This window comes from Oncorhynchus mykiss, chromosome 2 (genome assembly GCF_013265735.2).
Source record: "Oncorhynchus mykiss isolate Arlee chromosome 2, USDA_OmykA_1.1, whole genome shotgun sequence".
NCBI classification, from domain to species: Eukaryota; Metazoa; Chordata; class Actinopteri; order Salmoniformes; family Salmonidae; genus Oncorhynchus; species Oncorhynchus mykiss.
Window position 1 is genome coordinate 84,887,700 of NC_048566.1, and position 25,907 is coordinate 84,913,606.

The window sequence follows — 25,907 nt, forward strand, 5'->3', positions numbered from 1 at the left end:
GCCAATGTTTTCTAATGGTCTTAAATGGGATCAAACCCTTCAAGCCCAAACTTTACCCAGTGGCCCAGACAATGGGTGTATTCAGCCACTTTCCTGGTGTGCAATTTAGTTCCAGAGTTCAAGCCTAGCTCGACTCTCCGTGCGAGCTAAGCAAGCATACAGCAGGCTACGCAGCATGCGTGGGTTTAACCCCATTTACTTGTTAAGTGGGGACCCCTCAAAATGTGTGAATGTGTTGTAGCAGCATCAAACAAACTCCCGCTGCCGCCCCCGGGTGGTGGATTAGAGGGGGACAAAGAGAGAGGGAGGGAAGGGGTTAATGGGTCAACTCGTCTGCGTCATCTCAGCTGAGGAGAGGCCAGTCCCTGGAAAAGAGGACAAGGACCTCATGACCGTAAACAAACAAAAACACTAACAGATCACTCTAGAATGTATGGATTTCTGCAATGGTCCGAGGACTTTATCAATGTAACATTTCTATTGTATTGACACAGTGTTGTTACTTTAGCCAACCATTTTCACACTTCAAAGAAGCTTGACAATTTGCCTGCTAGTTTGACTGAGAATAGAACAGGCTCTGGTTTGCGAAGTGGCAAGGACATATCATGGTCTGCAGGCTTCAGTGGAGAAACTCCTTCTGGCCAACAATGTGCAGAAAGATCTAGAAATTCAAAAAGGCCATCATCCTAGCCTATTGCTTTCAATCAAGAAAAATCCCTGAATCTCACCTTCACAAAATAGCAAAAATAAGATTCCAGGATTTGTATGTATTTGTATGGGAAATGCTGATGGTCGTTTCCTTCCTGTGAACTGTTCGTAATCCATTAAATGTAGCTAGCTTGCAGGAAATGTTTGACTTTGTTTAGTTGCATTATGTGAGCACAAAATAATGTTAAGGTCCACATTAAAATGGCCATTGCAATGTATTTGAAGAACCCTTTATAATCCTCCCTTTATAAATTGTGACTCAAATATGAAGTGCTTCGGTCTGTCAGCACTGCAGCACCCTTCGTACAGTGCCAGCCTGCCCTGCTCATGGTTACCACTGCAAACAGGGCCCAGACAGCTTTGTATTTAGATGAGAGATGTGGACTGCTGCTGCGTGTGAATTTGGAGGGCCTGTAGAGGGCACTCTTCCATCTGGATGAACAGTATAATTCATGGCTGGAGTGCAGTGATGGGGACACTGCAGTGATGGATGCTAACAGAGCAAGCTCACAGTTAGATAGTACAAACTGTCATACAATATCCTTCCAGTCATTTAATTAGGCCAACTGGAATTAGGCTAATCCTTTCTTTTCAAGGCACATTTCTTAATATTTATCATGTTATTTGTGAGGGAGAGGATAAAGAATCAAAATGCCTTTTCAAAGCAACTCTTACAATTTTATAGCAACATGAAACAAACCAAACAGCTCATTTGTACACAAATTAAGTGCCGGATTAAATGAGGAAAACATAAATAGTTTAACCGAAATCTATGAGAAGAAACTGGCTAAATGGGAGTTCATCTGCTAAATCAGTGTTCTGGGTGTCTGGGCAGCCCAGTGAACTCTACTTCCTGTGTGTGAAGTCACTCGTAAGACAGAGCAGGGAGGAAGTGCTAAGTCAGGAATATCCTCCTGAATGGATCTGCTGACTCAAACTGCCAGCAGCGTAACTCTGTTTTCTCTAAGATAAACACAGCGTCAAAGCAATTATATTATATATATATATATAATGCTAAAAGAAATAAAGAGGTGCACAGGCAGGCACACACACAGCTCGGGTAGCCTAGTGATTAGAGCGTTGGACTAGTAACCGGAAGGTTGCAAGTTCAAACCCCTGAGCTGACAAGGTACAAATCTGTTGTTCTAACCCACTGTTCCTAGGTTGTCATTGTAAATAAGAATTTGTTCTTAACTGACTTGCCTAGTTAAATAAAAGTAAAATATATAACACACACACACACACACACACAATGCAACAGGTAAAGAGAACAAGAGAGGCTTCACATACCAGATGTTTGAGTGGAATGTATTATGTTATTGATAGTCCCTGGTGAAACCACTGGGGAGGACATTCAGAACATCTATTTTAGGGTCATAAAAGGACAACTATTTACAGAGAAGCTATCCAAATCAGACAGACATCAGACTCAATACACCAGGAAAAGCATTGACATCACTTCATCTTTAGAGCATCATAATCAGTGCTTCCATTTGCTTCAATTTGTGAATTTCAGTGAACCAATAAATAGTCGGGAACCCAAATATGATTTGAGCTTGTGTTCAACTTGCAGTAATGCAATGCAGGGGAATCAGAGTGAGATTGAAAGGCAAATGACCCATGACTAGTCACTCAGCTGATGTTGGGGCAGACAGCAGGGGAAAGAAGAGGCTTGGCTGTTGCTTCCAGATGCACTAATGACTGTATTTAAGCGGTGTCAAATATAGTTTACGCCAGAGCGAGCAGACCAGTCCAAAACCACGACAGCTCAAGTCAAAACCACGATGGTTGAAGTCCAAACCACAAGGATTTTGCGAATGCAGGTGGCAGTGTGGAGTTGTGTAACTCCTCTGAGCACCTACCAGAACACAAGTCAACAACAGGGATGCAGCTATCCATTCCGGTAGAGCTCCATGATGCACAGCGATACAATTATAATAGGGGTTATAGGATCACATAGGTCGACAGGTAGCCTAGCCCAGCGGTTAAGCCTAGCTTAGAGGTTAAGAGTGTTGGGCCAGCAACCGAAAAGTTTTTGGTTCAAATCCCTGAGTTGACTAGTTGAATTTTTTATATTTTTTTAATCAGTCAATTTCCCCATGAGCAAGGCACTTAACCCTAATTGCTCCTTTAAATTCACTCTGGATCAGAGAATGAATAGGGAAAAAAATTCCCTGTCAGAGCTGGGAAGTGATACATGATGTAGTAATTACAGGTATAGAATAGAGGTTGACCGATTAATCGGAATGGCCGATTAATTAGGGCCGATTTCAAGTTTTCATAACAATCGGTATTTTGGGGCACCGAATTCCGATTTAAAAAAAATATATATATTTTTTTGTATACCTTCATTTAACAAGGCAAGTCCGTTAAGAACACATTCTTATTTTCAATTACGGCCTAGGACGGTGGGTTAACTGCCTTGTTCAGGGGCAGAACGACAGATTTTCACCTTGTCAGCTCAGGGGATCCAATCTTGCAACCATCTTGCACTCCACGAGGAGCCTGCCTGTTACGCGAATGCAGTAGAAGCCAAGGTAAATTGCTAGCTAGCATTAAACATATCTTATAAAAAACAATCAATCATAATCACTACTTATAACTACTAATCCAGTTTAGCAGGCAATATTAACCAGGTGAAATTGTGTCATTTCTCTTACGTTCATTGCATGCAGAGTCAGGGTATATGCAACAGTTTGGGCTGCCTGGCTCATTGCGAACTAATTTGCCAGAATTTTACATAATTATGACATAACATTGAAGGTTGTGCAATGTAACAGGAATATTTAGATTTAGGGATGCCACCCGTTAGATAAAATACAGAACGGTTCCGTATTTCACGGAATTAAAACGTTTTGTTTTCAAAATGATAGTTTCCGGATTCGACCATATTAATGACCAAAGGCTCGTATTTCTGTGTGTTATTATGTTATAATTAAGTTTGATTTGATAGAGCAGTCTGACTGAGCAGCAGCAGGCCTGTAAACATTCATTCAAACAGCAGCTCTTCGCAAGCACAGCGCCGTTTATGACTTCAAGCCTATCAGCCTAATGGCTGGTGTAACCGATGTGAAATGGCTAGCTAGTTAGCTGGGTGTGCGCTAATACCATTTTAAACGTCACTCACTTTTAGATTTGGAGTAGTTATTCCCCTTGCGCTGCAAGGGCCGTGGCTTTTGGTGGGCGATGGGTAACGCTGCTTCGAGTGTGGCTGTTGTCGATTTGTTCCTGGTTCGAGCCCAGGTAGGGGCGAGGAGAGGGGTGGAAGCAATACTATAGTGCCTATAAGAACATCCAATAGTCAAAAGTATATGAAATACAAATGGTATAGAGAGAAATAGTCCTATAAATACTATATTAACTACAACTTAAAACCTATTACCTTGGAATATTGAAGTCTCATGTTAAAAGGAACCACCAACTTTCATATGTTCTCATGTTCTGAGCAAGGAACTTAAACGTTTGCTTTTTTTACATGGCACATATTTAAAATGTCACGCATTTTTACATGGCACATATTGCATATTGGCACATATTACTTTCTTCTCCAACACTTTGTTTTTGCATTATTTAAACCAAATTGAACGTTTCATTATTTATTTGAGGCTAAATTGATTTTATTGATGTATTATATTAAGTTAAAATAAGTGTCCAGCTGTGCCACCAGAGACTCTGGGTTCGCACCCAGGCTCTGTCGTAACCGGCCGCGACCGGGAGGGTTTGGCCGGTAGGGATATCCTTGTCTCATCGCGCACCTGCGACACCTGTGGCGGACCGGGCGTAGTGCACGCTAACCAAGGTTGCCAGGTGCACGGTGTTTCCTCCGACACATTGGTGCGTCTGGCTTCTGGGTTGGATGGCGCTGTGTTAAGAAGCAGTACGGCTTGGTTGGGTTGTGTATTGGAGGACGCATGACTTTCAACCTCTCCCGAGCCCGTACGGGAGTTGTAGCGATGAGACAAGATAGTAGTTACTTTAAAAAAACAATTGGATACCACGAAATTGGGGAGAAAAAGGGGTAAAATAACAATAAATAAATAAGTGTTCATTCAGTATTGTTGTAATTGTGATTATTACAAATAAATGTAAAATATATATATTTTTAAAAATCGGCCAATTAATCGGTATTGGCTTTATTGGTCCTCCAATAGTCAGTATTGGTATCGGCGTTAAATCATAAATCGGTCGACCTCTAGTATAGGAGCATCGAATCAGTAGTTTATTACTTCATAGACATCAGTAAATGACAGACAGCCTAGCTGACCTCATTCTGCAAAACATTGATAAAAAAGAAGAGATGAGTTCAGAATAATATGTCTTCAGTGAGGAAGCCCGGGGGAAGTCGAGAGAAATAGCGAGAGGGAGGTCCATGTTTACCGACTTGTTTAAATTGCCACAGTGTGGTAGCCTAGCCAAGAAGCCCAGCCTGCCTTTCTTCTAGCTCACAACGGTGCTTTTGATTATAGGCCTGGCGGGAGCTTGAGGGAGAGATGGCTGTGCCTTGGCAATGAGCTTCCCTTGTCTGCCATTAGTCACACTGGGGACAACTCTCTGAGGTCCTTCACTTATAGTAGCTACTACTTCACACTGTACAGAAGTGTTATGGTAGGCCTCTTAAAAGCGTTAGCTAGATCTCTACTTCACACTGGACAGAAATCAGACACTGTGGCTCAGGGACTAGGTTACATATTGCCATATAATATTTCCTAGTAGTAGGTGTTTTTACTACATTATTACCATGGTTGCTACTGAAATTGATAGAAATGAACAGAACAATCTACTGATGTAATGTTTTTATTTAATTTATATATTTGTTGTTGCACTGTTGAGAGGAGAGCTTGCAAGTAAGCTTTTCATTGTACTGTGTATCCTGTGCATATGACAAAACAAACATCGACTTGATCTGAGATGCGAATCGAGAACAGAGAGGATGAAGAAAACAAACTTTCCAGGAACTGACTGTTCCCTGCTCTGACTACTAAAGGTTGTGAGCAACTCTGTCTGGAATAAGTGTAATTCCCCTGCTAGGTCTACAAAAGCTACTCATTCACATTGGACAGGGGTCAGACTATGCTGGCGCAGGAAATAGATGCTGTATTGACAAATTATTTATCCCACTGCAACTCACAAATAAACATTATAAGGGCCTGTGACGTGGGGTACAGATGTGTTCAAGTCGCAGCTGGAAAATCAACAATAATATTATTTTCCTGGTCTGAGTGAGAGACAGAGGTCAATGGTAGGAGTTGTCAGGCAATGAGCAGTGAGTGTCTGTGATAAGTGATTGATGCTACAGACTAGCCTATGAACTTTAGGTAGGGACTAAATCATCTTGAGGTCAGAGCATACAGCAGTTGAGCGGTAGTCCCATGATCACACACCGGTAGTCCCATGACCACACACACACTCCCCCATGTCTTCTCAATGTCTCACATACAGTGCCTTGCGAAAGTATTCGGGCCCCTTGAACTTTGCGACCTTTTGCCACATTTCAGGTTTCAAACATAAAGATATAAAACTATTTTTTTGTGAAGAATCAACAACAAGTGGGACAGAATCATGAAGTGGAACGACATTTATTGGATATTTCAAACTTTTTTAACAAATCAAAAACTGAAAAATTGGGCGTGCAAAATTATTCAGCCACCTTAAGTTAATACTTTGTAGCGCCACCTTTTGCTGCGATTACAGCTGTAAGTCGCTTGGGGTATGTCTATCAGTTTTGCACATCGAGAGACTGACATTTTTTTCCATTCGTCCTTGCAAAACAGCTCGAGCTCAGTGAGGTTGGATGGAGAGCATTTGTGAACAGCAGTTTTCAGTTCTTTCCACAGATTCTCGATTGGATTCAGGTCTGGACTTTGACTTGGCCATTCTAACACCTGGATATGTTTATTTTTGAACCATTCCATTGTAGATTTTGCTTTGTGTTTTGGATCATTGTCTTGTTGGAAGACAAATCTCCGTCCCAGTCTCAGGTCTTTTGCAGACTCCACCAGGTTTTCTTACAGAATGGTCCTGTATTTGGCTCCATCCATCTTCCCATCAATTTTAACCATCTTCCCTGTCCCTGCTGAAGAAAAGCAGGCCCAAACCATGATGCTGCCACCACCATGTTTGACAGTGGGGATGGTGTGTTCAGCTGTGTTGCTTTTACGCCAAACATAACATTTTGCATTGTTGCCAAAAAGTTCAATTTTGGTTTCATCTGACCAGAGCACCTTCTTCCACATGTTTGGTGTGTCTCCCAGGTGGCTTGTGGCAAACTTTAAACAACACTTTTATGGATATCTTTAAGAAATGGCTTTCTTCTTGCCACTCTTCCATAAAGGCCAGATTTGTGCAATATACAACTGATTGTTGTCCTATGAACAGAGTCTCCCACCTCAGCTGTAGATCTCTGCAGTTCATCCAGAGTGATCATGGGCCTCTTGGCTGCATCTCTGATCAGTCTTCTCCTTGTATGAGCTGAAAGTTTAGAGGGACGGCCAGGTCTTGGTAGATTTGCAGTGGTCTGATACTCCTTCCATTTCAATATTATCGCTTGCACAGTGCTCCTTGGGATGTTTAAAGCTTGGGAAATCTTTTTGTATCCAAATCCGGCTTTGAACTTCTTCACAACAGTATCTCTGACCTGCCTGGTGTGTTCCTTGTTCTTCATGATGCTCTCTGCGCTTTTGACGGACCTCAGACTATCACAGTGCAGGTGCATTTATACGGAGACTTGATTACACACAGGTGGATTGTATTTATCATCATTAGTCATTTAGGTCAACATTGGATCATTCAGAGATCCTCACTGAACTTCTGGAGAGAGTTTGCTGCACTGAAAGTAAAGGGGCTGAATAATTTTGCACGCCCAATTTTTCAGTTTTTGATTTGTTAAAAAAGTTTGAAATATCCAATAAATGTCGTTCCACTTCATGATTGTGTCCCACTTGTTGTTGATTCTTCACAAAAAAATACAGTTTTATATATTTATGTTTGAAGCCTGAAATGTGGCAAAAGGTCGCAAAGTTCAAGGGGGCCGAATACTTTCGCAAGGCACTGTATTGTGTCCGTCTCTACTAATGAGGAGCCTTAAGGTTCCACTTTGTATTGTTAAAATTTCACCACAGCATGATGACATCAACACTTCAACAATTATCATATTATGCTGAGGTACTTCTCAAAAAGTATATTATTAAAAACCTGTTTCATAGACAATTAAAATGTCACTTTATGATCAAGAGGATCTGAATACTGAGGGATCCATCCACCCCTAGAACTACCTCTATCAGTCCTGTAGGAGATATAAAATATGGGGCCAATTCATCAAACACAGGCCAGTCACAAACTGACTTAAGCTTGCTGGCAAGCTCCAGAAACAAATCATTTCCATATAACACTCACACTGGATATGATCATTAAAGTTGAATTGCAACCCAATATAGCAAGGGTTAGACATTAATAATATCACTTTAAATAATATATTCACTCCAGAAAGGTAGACTAGTTATCTAAAGCGACACAAAGAAATTGCTCCCTCATGCCTGACTGTGTATACTCCATCAAGCCTCTGCTAAATAAAAGGTTCACAGATACGTACTACAACTCATCTTCCAAACTCTATTTGGGTTTCCACTTTACTCTCTCCCACGTCATCCATAATGTTTTAGTCTTTATAAAGGACATTTCAAAATCTTTCAACTTCATATTCATCATTTCCAGCACCACCCCAAAAATCAACATGTGAAAATGACTACGTTTTGTAGTAAAAAAGATATTGGAAACACTTTCCGCTTACATCAACATATTAGTAGACAATTAGTCAGTAATGCCTACTCATAATTGGTTAAAATCATATGATTTCCACACAACATAGAAACATACCATTTTCACATATGTTGATGTTAGGGTGGTGCTGGAAATGACGAATATAAAGCTGGTTTTTTTTTTTAAATGTCTCTTTACAGAAACACTAGGACCAGACATCCCTTATGTTACTGTAAAAACATGACCCAAACCAATCCCTCAGATTGTGGCCTTTAAAAATTAAGAGCAATTATGAGGCCTTCATTTCCAAGTAAAGCATTTTTCCTCCCAAGAGAAGCAACCATTTCAATCATGTTAAACTTTACAGCACATATACAGTGCCTTGCGAAAGTATTCGGCCCCCTTGAACTTTGCGACCTTTTGCCACATTTCAGGCTTCAAACACAAAGATATAAAACTGTATTTTTTTGTGAAGAATCAACAACAAGTGGGACACAATCATGAAGTGGAACGACATTTATTGGATATTTCAAACTTTTTTAATAAATCAAAAACTGAAAAATTGGGCGTGCAAAATTATTCAGCCCCTTTACTTTCAGTGCAGCAAACTCTCTCCAGAAGTTCAGTGAGGATCTCTGAATGATCCAATGCTGACCTAAATGACTAATGATGATAAATACAATCCACCTGTGTGTAATCAAGTCTCCGTATAAATGCACCTGCACTGTGATAGTCTCAGAGGTCCGTTAAAAGCGCAGAGAGCATCATGAAGAACAAGGTACACACCAGGCAGGTCCGAGATACTGTTGTGAAGAAGTTTAAAGCCGGATTTGGATACAAAAGACTTCCCAAGCTTTAAACATCCCAAGGAGCACTGTGCAAGCGATAATATTGAAATGGAAGGAGTATCAGACCACTGCAAATCTACCAAGACCTGGCCGTCCCTCTAAACTTTCAGCTCATACAAGGAGAAGACTGATCAGAGATGCAGCCAAGAGGCCCATGATCACTCTGGATGAACTGCAGAGAGCTACAGCTGAGGTGGGAGACTCTGTCCATAGGACAACAATCAGTCATATATTGCACAAATCTGGCCTTTATGGAAGAGTGGCAAGAAGAAAGCCATTTCTTAAAGATATCCATAAAAAGTGTTGTTTAAAGTTTGCCACAAGCCACCTGGGAGACACACCAAACATGTGGAAGAAGGTGCTCTGGTCAGATGAAACCAAAATTGAACTTTTTGGCAACAATGCAAAACGTTATGTTTGGCGTAAAAGCAACACAGCTGAACACACCATCCCCACTGTCAAACATGGTGGTGGCAGCATCATGGTTTGGGCCTGCTTTTCTTCAGCAGGGACAGGGAAGATGGTTAAAATTGATGGGAAGATGGATGGAGCCAAATACAGGACCATTCTGGAAGAAAACCTGATGGAGTCTGCAAAAGACCTGAGACTGGGACGGAGATTTGTCTTCCAACAAGACAATGATCCAAAACATAAAGCAAAATCTACAATGGAATGGTTCAAAAATAAACATATCCAGGTGTTAGAATGGCCAAGTCAAAGTCCAGACCTGAATCCAATCGAGAATCTGTGGAAAGAACTGAAAACTGTTGTTCACAAATGCTCTCCATCCAACCTCACTGAGCTCGAGCTGTTTTGCAAGGAGGAATGTGAAAAAAATTCAGTCTCTCGATGTGCAAAACTGATAGAGACAAACCCCAAGCGACTTACAGCTGTAATCGCAGCAAAAGGTGGCGCTACAAAGTATTAACTTAAGGGGGCTGAATAATTTTGCACGCCCAATTTTTCAGTTTTTGATTTGTTAAAAAAGTTTGAAATATCCAATAAATGTCGTTCCACTTCATGATTGTGTCCCACTTGTTGTTGATTCTTCACAAAAAAATACAGTTTTATATCTTTATGTTTGAAGCCTGAAATGTGGCAAAAGGTCGCAAAGTTCAAGGGGGCCGAATACTTTCGCAAGGCACTGTAGCTGATAGGGATCTTAAAGGTGTTGTCTAATCATCTACTACCTCACCAGTGCTATATAGGTGCCTTGTAAAAGTCCCGTTTTATGCAGCAGTGGTGGCTCTCAACTCAGATAACAGTTCAAAACAGCCAGAGGCCAAGCCCAGACAAGGCTTGCCAAAAACCCAGACAAAGACAATTGTCACTGGCTAAATTCACTGTCAGGAAATCCTCCCCCATTAGTCAACAAGCTAGACATTACCACTGCTACGAGGTAGGGCTGCACTGAGCATGACTTATCGTAGAGTAACAGCCAGTCAAGTCTTTCTCAGGAACTCTAGCCTTTATAGGTAATAAGACATGTTGTATTTGCCATCATCTACCAAAATACTAAATAACAGAGCAATTCTGAGCCGATAAGGAAGATATCAACACCTCTCAGTCTGAGCAGGACACAGCTTGTCTTCCCATTCATAATACGGTCATTGTAGCACCTGTAAAAGCCTTGCCGAAGCTGAAGTAATCTGAGCTAATGGCAGGGGATGCTTTGGCAGTCACACCAGAACAACAGTTCTGAAACACTATAACCCAACACAGTCTAAACAAGATACCATTAACCGCAAGGGAACCGAGCAAAAGGCTCCCTACCATTTGACAGCAAGCGCAACACAACAGGATGCCTCCATTCCCCGGTTCACACTGAGATTTCAAAGGAAATACTGCTTAAAAACAAGAGCATGCAGAAAGCATGGCTCTAAAATAGTAAACAGCAGTGTGAGGTTGCTCAAATAGCAGTGTCAAAATATCGACACAGAATGTGCTCACAGCGTATGTATAGCTGGAGGCTGCATCCGAGAAGCATTTCATAAATGTGCACTACAGCACAGAAAAACATGGATACATTTACTGTCTTCATCCTGAAATGAGCAGTTTGAAAAGTATGGGTGTGATCTGAGCTGCTGTTTGTGAGCCAGCCAGGGGTAGATGCACAGTCAGAGGCCAAGCCTTGTTCCTGTTTGTGATTGGCCCTGAGCTGTAGCCACAGAGGGTACAGACTGGCACTGAGACCCTGAGCCAGATGTCAAAGGGACAAAAAAATGCTGATATAGCAGCCTTTGTGGCCCAGTGGCATGGGAGCTACCCAGTGCTGTTCAGACTGTCCAGGAGAATGGGAACTTTCATGAAGGGGCAGCGGAAAAGGGCTCTAACTGGTCACCATGAGTGTAGCCTATGGGACACAGAGGCAAAAAAAACATAATTGGGACTAGGGTTGCATATTTTGAGGAATATTCAGAGGTGGGAACTTTCCGTGGGAATTAACAGAAATATATGCAATATCCATATTGCATTGGATATATTTACCACATCATACGCAGACAGAAACAAATATTTTACCTTATCATAAGTAGACATTTGCAATTAAGTGCTTCCAATAGAAGAAAAAAAGATGTAGTTACAAATTGAAATTTTATTAAATGATCTGACTCTTCACATGGGATGATTTGACTGTACAACAAATGAAAGGGAATATTGAATGATTCCCTAATGATCCATCGCATCTCCCAAAAATGTTTTCAACATACAGTTGAAGTCAGAAGTGTACATACATCTTAGGCCTTCCACAAGCTTCCCACAATAAGTTTGGTGAATTTTGGCCCATTCCTCCTGACAGAGCTGGTGTAACTGAGTCAGGTTTGTAGGCCTTCTTGCTCACACACGATTTTTCAGTTCTGCCCACAAATTTTCTATGGGATTGAGGTCAGGACTTTGTGATGGCCACTCCAATACCTTGACTTTGTTGTCCTTAAGCCATTTTGCCACAACAAGTCACAGTCAACTTAGCATATGTAAAACTTCTGACTCACTGGAATTGTGATACAATTAATTATACAGTGAAATAATCTGTCTGTAAAAAAAATGTTGGAAAAATTACTTGTGTCATGCAAAGTAGATGTCTGAACCGACTTGCCAAAACTATAGTTAGTTAACAAGAAATTTGTGGAGTGGTTGAAAAACGTGTTTTAATAACTCCAACCTAAGTGTATGTAAACTTCCTACTTCAACTGTACAGTCATGGCCAAAAGGTTTGAGAATGACACAAATATTAATTTCCAAAGTTTGCTGCTTCAGTGTCTTTAGATATTTTTGTCAGATGTCACTATGGAATACTGAAGTATAATTACAAGCATTTCATAAGTGTCAAAGGCTTGTATTGACAATTATATGAAGTTGAAGCCACTTAGTTATTGCTTTTGCCTTATGGCAAGGTGCTCCATCATGCTGGAAAAAGTATTGTTCGTCACCAGACTGCTCCTGGGTGGTTGAGAGAAGTAGCTCTCGGAGGATGTGTTGGTACCCTTCTTTATTCATGGTTGTGTTCTTCGGCAAAATGTTGAGTGAGCCCACTCCATATTGGCAGACTGATATTCCCATTCTTTGGAGAGACTCCTTCCCCTCCAGGAGACTGTCAAACATGATAACACCACTCCAACGGGTGTTGGACAGCTTCAATGTGGTGCTCTTATTCTTCTCACTTTGCTTGGTGAGGTAGATTGCTGCTGTAACTTGATGACCCTTCACATACCTAACCATTCCTTGGCTCTCGTAGAGTGTATCCACTGTTTTCAGTGCCATGATGTCCTTGAGGAGCAGATTCAATGCATGAGCAGCACAGTCATATGGGTGTGATGTGAGGGTAGGACTCCTCCACTTTAGACCAAGCATCCTTCATGTTTGCAACATTGTCTGTCACCAGTGCAAATACCTTCTGTGGTCCAAGGTCATTGATGACTGCCTTCAGCTCATCTGCAATGTAGAGGCCGGTGTGTCCGTTGTCCATTGTGTCTGTGCTCTTGTAGAATACTGGTTGAGGGGTGGAGATGTAGTTAATTATTCCTTGGCCACGAACATTCGACCACCCATCAGAGACGATTGTAAAACAATCTGCTTTCTGTATGATTTGCTTGACCTTCACTTGAACTCTGTTGAACTCTGCATCCAGCAAATTAGTAGATAAAGTATGTCTGGTTGGAGGGGTGTATGCTAGGTGAAGAACATTCAGAAAACTCGTCCAGTACTTGGAAGCATCAGAGATGAACCAGCTGCATACACAGCTCGAGCAAGACATTCATCAGCATTTCTCTGACTACGTTCCTCCATTGAGTCAAAAAAACCTTCTGATTCCAGGAGGACCATGAGCTGTTGCTATCGATAACGTGTCTGATTCATCATTTTCACCTCTAATAGAAGTAGAGGGTCTTTTGTCAGAGGTTGCTTGTTGTGAGCGCTAAGGGAACTTCATGCACTTGGCCAGATGATTCTACATCTTTGTTGCATTCTTCACATATGATTTGGCACAGTTTTTGCAAATGTACTCAGCTTTTCCTTCGACATTAGCTGCAGTGAAATGTCTCCACACATCAGCTAGTGCCCGTGGAATTTCCCTGTAAAGGATTGAAAAAAAACTAAAATAATTACAAACTAATACAATTCCATGTACAGATAAATAGTTATGCCGTCAGATTAAACAACTCCTTTGTAAGATAAATGTTTTAAAAATGAAACATGTATGGAAACAGGCTCAAGCAAGCTAAAACCCACATGGTAGCAAAAAACTAACTACCAGAAATTGAAGTTAGAAATGAACACACTTTGCTGTAGGCTACTACTTACTAGATAACAAAAAATATAATGTATGTCGTATAAAATATATTCACCCCACCCAGTATTGTAATCAAAACTTACCAGAAAGCATGTAGTCCTTTGCTCAGACAGTGTAGTAGTGTGGGCTCAATAGCATCTCATTAGTGTGCAAGATCTTGAGAATCAGCTGTGCATGTGATGGAAGAATGCACTGTGCATGCAGAGGGTTGCAATTTCATTGAATTGAGGATAGCTTAACCAAAATATGCCACAATAACTTGAATTGCCTTGTGTATCACACAAAAAAAGGTTCACTGTCATAAGCTAACTTTATTGATGAATTTAAAACAAAATTCCCCAAATTCCAGGGTGTAACTTCCCATTGAAATATTCCAGAAATTGACCGTAAAGTTTCCAACCCTAATTGGGACTGCTGCTGTTTGTCTAACACTGCTGCTATGAATTAACCAGCGTATCTGAGGAGTTCTATGAGCTGCACAGAGTATGATCATTCATTCCAAATAGTCATGGAGAGGGATTGCTGTGCACAGTGCCCTTTGAAGGCAGTTTTATATTGGCTTCATTAAGCAAACCAGCCCAATGAAGGGCTCAAAACAATGAAAAACAGATGAGGGTCCTGGAGTGAGGTCATTTGTCTTTGGGTGCGGCATTGCTATTAATTATCCCTGGGCCTTCCTTGTAAGGGATATAGGGGAGATATCCATATGAGGTATGTAGCAAAGAACTCATCCATCTTTACATGTCTACATATTCACATCACTCCTCTGAGAAGGACATAAAACGGGAAATTGACATTTCTCCTCAGTTACAGGTCTAAGAGGTCACAGACCCGTGGCCAGCATTAGAGCAGGAAGGGTTTGAGAAAACGTGGGGTCAACTGCAAAGCAGAAGGCTTAACAAAGGTAAATTAATTCCCTCTGCCAGAGCAAGGATGTGAACCAGACAGCCGTGTGTAAAGGCAGAGAGAAAAGCAAAAACAGTTCCCCATAAATCATTAGCCTTATTTAGAAAAGGCGTACTCTGACTTCTGTATTGGGCGTATGAATGAATTGGAGAATAAAAATGTTCTATTTGGTTTGTGCTTCAACACTTCCCTCTGCAGAGGGTGAAGAATCCGAAAGTATGGCAAAATTTGGTATGAAGGGACATTGGTCTGTTTAGGTGGACTTGGAAAACACTTGACAGACTGATAAATTAGAAAATGTCTGAACAAAATGTTTGTACAGGCTTGACAGACATTGTACAGTATATTGAGTGGTCAGCCACAACGGGCCTACAAGTGAACCGTTGAATATGCTTCAAAGCATGTAAAGTGCAATGCACATAACATCTGGAGAATGCACTGAAGGAATGAGATGCACCCCAAAAGTCACCCTTTTTCACTCATGGCTCAACTGTAAGAGCTCAATAATAAAAATAAAAACAGGGCCAACTGTCTATGGAAATAAAGGTTAAAGCCAAAAATGTGGCTGTTGACAATATCGACCAAGTGCTTTTGAGGAAACGTATCAGATCCAAGACAATGGAAAATGCAAGAAATACATTTAAAATGGCGCAATCTGATTTTGTATTTGATTTATTAGGATCCCCATTAGCCAAAGCCAATGGTGATATCTAGTCTTAAGGGGGTTAGACAACAAAAAATACATTTCAATTTACATACAGTACATTTAAAAACATTAACATGTAGTGTGAGTGTGCATCTATCAGTTTCACATACAATGCATTCGGAAAGTATTCAGACCCCTTGACTTTTTCCACATTGTTACGTTACAGCCTTATTCTAAAATGAACTAATTGTGTTTTTCCCCTCAATCTACACACAATACCCCATAGTGACAAAACAAAAAACAGGTTTTCAGAAATGTTTGCAAATTGAAATATCACATTTACATAAGTATTCTGACCCTTTTTTCAGTACTTTGTTGAAGCACCTCTGGCTGCGATTGCAGCCTAGAGTCTTCTTGTGTATGGCGCTACAAGCTTGGCACCCCTGTATTCGGGAAATGTATCCCATTCTTCTCTGCAGATCCTCTCAAGATGTGTTATTGGTTTCAAGTCCAGGCTCTGGCTGGGCCACTCAATGACATTCAGAAACTTGTCCCGAAGCCACTCCTGCATTGTCTTGGCTGTGTGCTTAGGGTCGTTGTCTTGTTGGGTCGTTGTCTTCACCCCAGTCTGAGGTCCTGAGTGGTCTGGAGCAGGTTTTCATCAAGGATCGCTCTGTACTTTGCTCCGTTCATCCTTCCCTCAATCCTGTCTAGTCTCCCAGTCCCTACCGCTGAAAAACATCCCCACAGCATGATGCTGCCACCACCATGCTTCACCGTAGGGATGGTGCCAGGTTTCCTCCAGATGTGATGCTTGGCATTCAGGCCAAAGAGTTCAATCTTGGTTTCATCAGACAAGAGAATCTTGTTTCTCATGGTCAGAGTCCTTTAGGTGCCTTTTGGCAAACTCCAAGCGGGCCTTCACGTGTCTTTTACTGAAGAGTGGCTTCCGTCTGCAGAGATGGTTGTCCTTCTGGAAGGTTCTCCCATCTCCACAGAGGAACTCTAGAGCTCTGTCACAGTGACCATCGGGTTCTTGGTCATCTCTCTGACCAAGGTCCTTCTCTCCCGATTGCTCAGTTTGGCCGGGCGGCCAGCTCTAGGAAGAGTCTTGGTGGTTCCAAACTTCTTCCATTTAAGAATGATGGCAGCCAGTGTTCTTGGGGACCTTCAATGCTGCAGAAATATTTTGTTACCCTTCCCCAGATCTGTGCCTCGACACAATCCTGTCTCGGAGGTCTACGGACAATTCCTTCAACCTCATGGTTGTTTTTTGCTCTGACATGCACTGTCAACTGTGGGACCTTATATAGACGAGAGGTCGACCGATTAATCGGAATGGCCAATTAATTAGGGCCGATTTCAAGTTTTCATAAATCGTAAATCTGTATTTTTGGGCGCCGATTTGCCGATAAAAAAACAACAACCTTTATACCTGTATTTAATCTTTATTTAACTAGGCAAGTCAGTTAAGAACACATTCTTATTTTCAATGACAGCCTAGGAACGGTGGTTAACTGCCTTGTTCAGGGGCAGAACGACAGATTTACACCTTGTCACCTCGGGGGATCCACTCTTGCAACCTTACAGTTAACTAGTCCAACGCAATAACGACCTGCCTCTCTCTCGTTGCACTCCACAAGGAGACTGCCTGTTATGCGAATGCAGTAAGCCAAGGTAAGTTGCTAGCTAGTGTAATATCTGTGTTGTGGAGAAATGACCAGGCAGGAGACGGGAGTACCGTTAGTTTTTGTTTAGTCAAAACCACTCGTGCTCTACAGTTCGCGGCATTCCAGTGCGCATGTGCATTTCCTATTAGGTGTAGTAACGTAACACGGCCGTAATGCATTACTGCTTAGTAACAGCACAGTAACTAATATAAACAGATGTAGATCCCAGATACTACAGCTAGCATTAAACTTATCTTATAAAAAACAATCAATCATAATCACTAGTTAACTACACATGGTTGATGATATTACTTGATATTATCTAGCGTGTCCTGCATTGTTGCATATAATCTTGACTGAGCATACAAGTATCTAAGTATCTGACTGAGCGGTGGTAGGCAGAAGCAGGCGCGTAAACATTCATTCAAACAGCACTTTCGTGTGTTTTGCCAGCAGCTCTTCATTGTGCGTCAAGCATTGCGCTGTTTATGACTTCAAGCCTATCAACTCCCGAGATGAGGCTGGTGTAACCGATGTGAAATGGCTAGCTAGTTAGCATGCGCTAATAGCGTTTCAAAAGTCACTCGCACTGAGCCTTCTAGTAGTTGTTTCCTTTGTTAAAAGGAACCACCAGCTTTCATATGTTCTCATGTTCTGAGCAAGGAACTGAAACTTTAGCTTTCTTACATAGCACATATTGCACTTTCTTCACCAACACTTTGTTGTTGCATTATTTAAACCAAATTGCACATTTTTCATTATTTACTTGAGGCTAAATTTATTTTATTTATGTATTATATTAGGTTAAAATAAGTGTTCAAAAAACAACAAAAACAACAAAAATGATTGCATTTTTTAAAATCAGTTGATTAATCGGTTTCGGCTTTTTTGGTCCTCCAATAATCAGTATCGGTGTTGAAAAATCATAATCGGTCGACCTCTAATGTAGACAGGTGTGTGCCTTTCCAAATCATGTCCAATCAATTGAATTTACCACAGGTGGACTCCAAATAAGTTGTGGAAACATCTCAAGGATGATCAATGGAAACAGGATGCACCTGAGCTCAATTTCAAGTCTCATAGCAAAGGGTCAGAATACTTATGTAAATAAGGTATGTTTAAATTTGTTATAAATGTGCAAATTAAATTTTAAAAAACTTTTCAATTTGTCATTATGGGGTATTATGTGTAGATTGACAAGGAAAAGTGTTATTCAATCCATTTTAGAATAAGGCTGCAACATCACAAAACGTGGAAAAAGAGAAAGGGTCTGAATACTTTCTGAATGCACTATATATGTTCCTCTCAAGTTCTTGGCTCTTTCCAGAACAACTACCCTGTCATTGAACCTCAGTAACTTGACCACTAACGGCCTGGGTTTGTCACCTGGTGGGTTTTCCAGTCCTGTGGGCGAGCTCCACCTCAATCTTCCTGTGGTCCATCTTCAGTTTCTCTGAGATCATTTCCATCATTTTGTGCTCAGACGCCGTCCAGGTCTCATGTGGATATTCTGAGATTCCATCCACAACCATGTCGTTCCACCTTGATTGTCCCTCGAGATAATCCGATTTCTCCGTAATTGTTATCATGGATTCACAAACAGAACTGTGGTCCTTCCTCAATGACTTACAGATTGCTGTCATCTTGCCATTCTCCTGTTTAAACTCATCGAGTTGACCCTGGGAGCTCGATGAGTTCTTCAAGTCCTGGACCTCTCTGGTCAGGTTGTCCATTATTATAATAGTTGACTCCACCAGTATTTGAACAAAACACTATTTTCTTGCTGTTGTAACAACTGCTTGTAGAACTATTTTTGTTCATTTAAAAGATCCTTCACCTGTGATAGAGACACACCCCGGTCCTCAACAGTACTCCTGCCAACTTTGGTCTTTGTCATGATAACAATGTAGGTTTCGCTGTTACTCCTCAGTTCCGTTCCAGACAGGGCAGGTCACAGGGAAGATTGAAAAAAATAATAACAGCAGGGATCCAGACAGCCACAAATCTGGGACAATCCGCAATCTTGAGGAATATAATTTTAAATGGCTCTAACTTATTTCTTGCCCCATCAGAAACCCAACTACAAAGATGTTCTACTTGCTTTATTGTAAACATAAAAAAAAAAAAACTGTATAGCCTCAAAACATGGTATAAACTATTATTTTGAACTTATAGATAGATGGTCAGTACTTGCATCCATAGCTCCATCTATGAATTTGAGAGTGGTTACATTTCTCCAGCCCCTAAACTGTTTACCTAAAAAAGTGGTGGGGTGACCGGGTTGTTATCGGTTGAACTGTAGATTGTCACTTAAAATCTCTCTGTGATAGGGGGTGGTATTTTCACGTCCGGATGAAAAGCGTGCCCAAAGTAAACTGCCGGCTACTCAGGCCCAGAAGCTAGGATATGCATATTATTAGTAGATTTGGATAGACAACATTGACATTTCTAAAACTGTTTGATTAATGTCTGAGTATAACAGAACTGATTTGGCAGGCAAAACCCAGAGCACAATCCATCCAGGGAAATATTTGAGGTCAATATGTTTTCCATTAGTTTCCTATGGCAAGCCCGTTTTAATAGAAATATGCTTGCAGTTCCTATAGCTTCCACTAGATGTCAACAGTCTTTAGAAATTGGTTGATGTTTTTCTTTTGAGAAATGAAGAAGTAGCCATTTCCTTTCTGCGTGTATAGCCAAGTGTACTCTTGTTTGGGGCCCGTGAATTGAAGCTCGCTCCACTTTCATTTTATCCACTATTGAACGCAGTTTATTCCATCATAAATTTTATAAATTATTTACGTTTTAAAATAATTCAAGTTGGATAAGGAAAGTTGTTTGAAATGTTTGGACAAAGTTTACAGGTAACTTATTAGATATTTTGTAGCCATGCTGGGGGAGTTGGAACCAGTGTTTTTCTGAAACAAACACGCCAAATAAATGGGGATATAACGACGGAATTAATCGAACAAAAGGACCATTTGTGATGTTTGGGACATATTGGAGTGCCAACAGAAGAAGATCTTCAAAGATAAGCATTAATTATATTGTTATTTCTGAGTTGTGTGTCATGCCTGGCAGGTTGAAATATGATTGTCATGTGTTTGTTTGATGGGGTGCTGTCCTCGGATAATCACATGGTTTGCTTTCGCCATAAAGCCTTTTTGAAATCTGACAGTGGCTAGATTAACAAGAAGTAAAGCTTTCATTTGGTGTATTACACTTGTGAATGTAGGAAAGTTAAATATTTATAATAATTTTGGGGGAATTTCGTGCTCTGCCATTTCACCGGATGTTGTCAAATTAATCCAGCTAACGGGATTTGGTCCATAAGAAGTTTTTAAAAGGAATGACAATGGTTATAGGCTAAACAAGGAATTAGACCGATAATGATTTTTGATAATGATTCAACGCCGAAATTCGATAACGATTATTGGAGAACCTAAAAAAGCCAATACCGATTAAATCGGCATACATACACACACATACATACATACATACATACATACATACATACATATATATATATTATAATGACAATTACAACAATACTGAATGAAGACTTATTTTAACTTAATATAATACAAAGAAAATCAATTTAGTCTCATAAATAATGAAACATGTTCAATTTGGTTTAAATGATGCAAAAACACAGTGTTGGAGAAGAAAGTAAAAGTGCAATATGTGCCATGTAAAAAAGCTAACGTTAAAGTTCCTTGCTCAGAACATGAGAACATATGAAAGCTGGTGGTTCCTTCTAACATGAGTCTTCAATATTTCCAGTTAAGAAGTTTTAGGTTGTAGTTATTATAGGAACTATAGGACTCTCTCTCTATACCATTTGTATTTCATATACCTTTGACTATTGGATGTTCTTATAGGCACTATAGTATTGCCAGCCTAATGTCAGGAGTTGATAGGCTTGAAGTCATAAACAGGGCTGTGCTTCAAGCATTGCGAAGAGCTGCTGGAAAATGCAGGAAAGTGCTGCTGAATGCTTAAGAGACTGCTGCTGCCTACCACCGCTCATTAATACGGTAAAATCCGGAAACTATCATTTCGAAAACAAAACGTTTATCCTTTCAGTGAAATACGGAGCCGTTCAATATTTTATCGAACGGGTAGCATCCATAAGTGTAAATATTGCTGTTACATTGCACAACCTTCAATGTTATGTCATAATTATGTAAAATTCGGGCAAATTAATTACAGTTCACAACGAGCCAGGCGGCCCAAACTGCTGCATATACCCTGACTCTGCTTGCACAGAACAAGAGAAGTGATACAATTTCCCTAGTTAATATTGCCTGTTAACATGATTTTTTTAAACTAAATATGCAGGTTTAAAAAATATATACTTGTGTGTATTGATTTTAAGAAAGGCATTGATGTTTATGGTTAGGTACATTGGTACAACGACAGTGCTTTTTTCACGAATACGCTTGTTAAATCATCACCCGTTTGGCAAAGTAAGCTGTGATTCGATGATAAATGAACGGGCACCGCATTGATTATTTGCAACGCAGGACAAGCTAGTTAAACTAGTAATATCAACCATGTGTAGTTAACTAGTGATTATGTTAAGATTGATTGTTCTTTTTATAAGATAAATTGAATGCTAGCTAGCAACTTACCTTGGCTCCTTGCTACACTCATGTAACAGGTGGTCAGTCTGCCACGCAGTCTCCTTGTGGAGTGCAATGGAATCGGCCATAATCGGATTCCAAAAATGCAGATTACCAATTGTTATGAAAACTTGAAATCGGCCCTAATTAAATCGGCCGGTCTGAAAAGCCATTGATACAGACATGATAGCATTGTTAAAGCAATAAATAGGCTTCATCTGTGCTTCAGACACATCCTTTGCAACACAATATGGCACTCAAACTAGACAGTTGTTCAAGCTAGAAGACAGTTGTTCGACAGGGCATGCTTCCCACATACTAGATCAGCACTAGCCGCCTCTCAGCTGTTCCTCCTCAAAGTGCTCTGAATTTATCTTGATACTTCACATTGCTTAGGTCTCTGCATGAGAGGAATAATAACCCCTATGCATTCCTTTAGGAATGATGCATGCAGCAATTTCTGCTGGCACCATGTTATGCAAATTGTATGCTCAGTTGGCTAATCACATGTGAAAACGTCTTCCCGAAAAGTACATTTCAAATGTTATGCTTATAATGTTTCTTCAGACTTCATGAGGTTACATTTTACTTTGTATTAATTTAGTAGCCTATAGTGACATGTTCACACATTAATCCCATGTAACTAACATCATGTGAACGTGATGTTATTTTATGGTAGACTACACAACATGATCGTTGTGTCTGTCGCATTGTAACAAATTATACGTGCTCTGTATGAAGCCCTAACAGCTCGTGAAATCAGCAGCTCAGCTAAACAAAGCTATCAGCAAACTTGGTAAAGTTATTGAACTGTCAACAACGAAACACCCATTAATTGTCTAAAACAGTACTGTGAATTACTACAATATAATGTAGAGTTTAATATGCGGTCTTACCTGTCGAGAATCACCTTACAAATTACTTTGTCGTAAACTGTCAGACTTGTATCAGCGCAGAGCAAATCCAGAAAAAAACATGCCTGGGAACTTGCAAGCAATGAACAAAGTTTTCATTCCGTTTTCTACAGCGAGATATTAGCCCTACTGTTTCATAATTTGTTCGAGCTTTGTCCCTCCATAGGGTGTCCAGGAAGACGGGGTATTTAGCAAAGACGTAAATAGTGACTTTCTGTAGCCTACTTCTGAATCTCGTTTACTTGCTAATACTGACCTCGTATTTCTCCCGTTGGATAAGGAAATGGAGCATGCTGGGGGAAGAAAAGTGGAGAAGCTTAGTTTGCTGACTCCTACAGGCATGATACGGACGTCTATTTAAGAATGTGATGTTTGGAGGGACCGCTATATTCCAAAACTGAACCATTAATTTTTTAACAATCCTTGTTTTTTTGCCATTGAGTGGAATTGATGTACTATGACTCACAGATCGTATCCCGTAAAGTGAAGATCTGAAAGCCGAATCTTCAGTCCTGGGGAATTTAAGTATTGTTAAACAATGGATTATTCCTGTCAAATAACATAGGTGACCTTTCAGTGTTTTGTCACAAGCAACATTAGTAGGCCTAGTCTATAGGTAAACCTAAACCCCAATGCTGTTTTATAAGTTACTAATGTGCTACTACTATTTTTGTTCCATAAAATACAGTTGAAGTCGGAAGTTTACATACACCTTAGCCAAATACATTTAAACTCAGTTTTTCACAATTCCTGAAATTTAATCCAATAAAAATGTCCTGTCTTAGGTCAGTTAGGATCACCACTTTATTTTAAGAATGTGAAATAGTAGATTGAATGATTTATTTCAGCTTTTATTTCTTTCATCACATTCCCAGTGGGTCAGAAGTGTACACACACTTAATTAGTGTTTGGTAGCATTGTCTTTAAATTGTTTAACTTGGGTCAAATGTTTTGAGTAGCCTTCCACCATCTTCCCACAATAAATTGGGTGAATTTTGGCCCATTCCTCCTGACAGAGCTGGTGTAACGGAGTCAGGTTTGTAGGCCTCCTGGCTCGCACATGCTTTTTCAGTTCTGCCCACACATTTTCTGTAGGATTGAGGTCAGGGCTTTGTGTAATAATAATAAACTCCAATACCTTGACTTTGTTCTTAAGCATTTTGTCACAACTTGAAGTATGGAAGTATGCTTGGGGTCATTGTCCATTTGGAAGACCCATTTGCGACCAAGCTTTAACTTCCTGACTGATGTCTTGAGATGTTTCTTCAATATATCCACATAATTTCCCTTCTCATGAAGCCATCTATTTTATGAAGTGCACCAGTCCCTCCTGCAGCAAAGCACCCCCACAACATGATGCTGCCACCCCCATGCTTCATGGTTGGGATGGTATTCTTTGGCATGCAAGCCTCCCCCTTTTTCCTACAAACATAACAATGGTGATTATGGCTAAACAGTTCTATTTTTGTTTTATCAGACCAGAGGACATTTCTCCAAAAAGTACGCTCTTTGTCTCCACGTGCAGTTGCAAACCCTAGTCTGGCTTTTTTATGGCAGTTTTGGAGCTGTGGCTTCTTCCTTGGTGAGTGGCCTTTCAGGTTATGTCGATATAGAACCTGTTTTACTGTGGATATAGATACTTGTGTACCTGTTTCCTCTAGCACCTTCACAAGGTCCTCTGCTGTTGTTCTGGGATTGATTTGCACTTTTCACACCAAAGTATGTTCAACTCTAGGAGACTGAGCGGTATGACGGTTGCGTGGTCCCATGGTGTTTATAATTGCGTACTATTGTTTGTACAGATGAACGTGGTAAAGAAGCACTGAGTTTGAAGGTAGGCCTTGAAATACATCCACAGGTACACCTCCAATTGACTCAAATGATGTCAATTAGCCTATCAGAAGCTTCTAAAGCCATGACATCATTTTCTGGAATTTTCCCGAGCTGTTTAAAAGGCACAGTCAACTTAGTGTATGTAAACTTCTGACCCACTGGAATTGCGATACAGTGAATTATAAGTGAAATAATCTGTCTGTAAACAATTGTTGGAAAAATTACTTGTGTCACGCACAAAGTAGATGTCCTAACTGACTTGCCAAAACTATAGTTTGTTAACAAGAAATTTGTGGAGTGGTTGAAAAAGAGTTTTAATGAATCCATCCTAAGAGTATGTAAACTTCCAACTTCAACTGTAAATGCAATTGACTTCCCTTTAGGCCTACGACATGAAGATATTAGATACAATACAGTAATACAACATTTGCTTTATTGGTTCATCTGTCTGCATATTCTTTTGACTTATTTTTCCAGGTAAGTTGACTGAGAACACATTCTCATTTACAGGAACGACCCGGGGAATAGTTACAGGGGGAAGGATGGGAGATGAATGAGCCAATTGGAAACTTTGGAGGATTAGGTGGTCATGATGGTAAGAGGGTCTGATTGGAAATTTAGCTAGGACACGGGTAAACACCCCTTCTCTTACAATAAGTGTTGTGGGATCTTTAGTGTCCACTGAGCGTCAGGAGACCCGATGAACGTCCTATCGAAAAGATGGCACCCTACACCGGGCAATGTCCCCAATCTCTGCCCTGTGGTATAGGGGTGGTTTTTTTAGACCAGAAGAAAGAGTGACTCCTACTGGCCCTTCAACACCACCAGCAGCATTTGGTCTCCCATGCAGGGACTGACCAGGACCAACCCTGCTTAGTTGTACAATACCCAATTTGACACTCCACACATACATCACAGGCTGGGATCAGCGCAGGGGTTGCTTAGGGGTAAAGTGCCTTGCGCAAGGGCACAAAGGCAGTAGGTATTATACAGGATTTAAGCTCCTACCATTATCATCAGGGTGAGAATCAGATCCACTATGTGAAACATAAATATCCATATGTTTACCATGCAGTTGTTATTGGCACCCCCAACTCTACTGGCACGCCCAACTCTGCCCATGAGTTTCAAAATAGAATTATCCCTCATTAGTTTTTAAACTACCACCTGAAAACACTGACAAAGTGGGAAAAGTGAGATCAATAAACCTGTGAAG

The 25,907-nt window shown here is 40.5% G+C and overlaps 1 protein-coding gene across 1 annotated transcript in view; it reads right to left on the minus strand.

Moving 5' to 3' along the window:
* The window catches only part of LOC110498022 (tetraspanin-9), a 313,946-nt gene extending 290,767 nt beyond the window's left edge, over nt 1–23,179 (minus strand). Inside the window, exon 1 of the mRNA XM_021574569.2 lies at nt 22,841–23,179. The gene's annotated coding sequence lies outside the window, so the exon portion shown is untranslated. The remainder of the gene's footprint in view (nt 1–22,840) is intronic.
* Between the last annotated feature and the right edge of the window lie 2,728 nt (nt 23,180–25,907).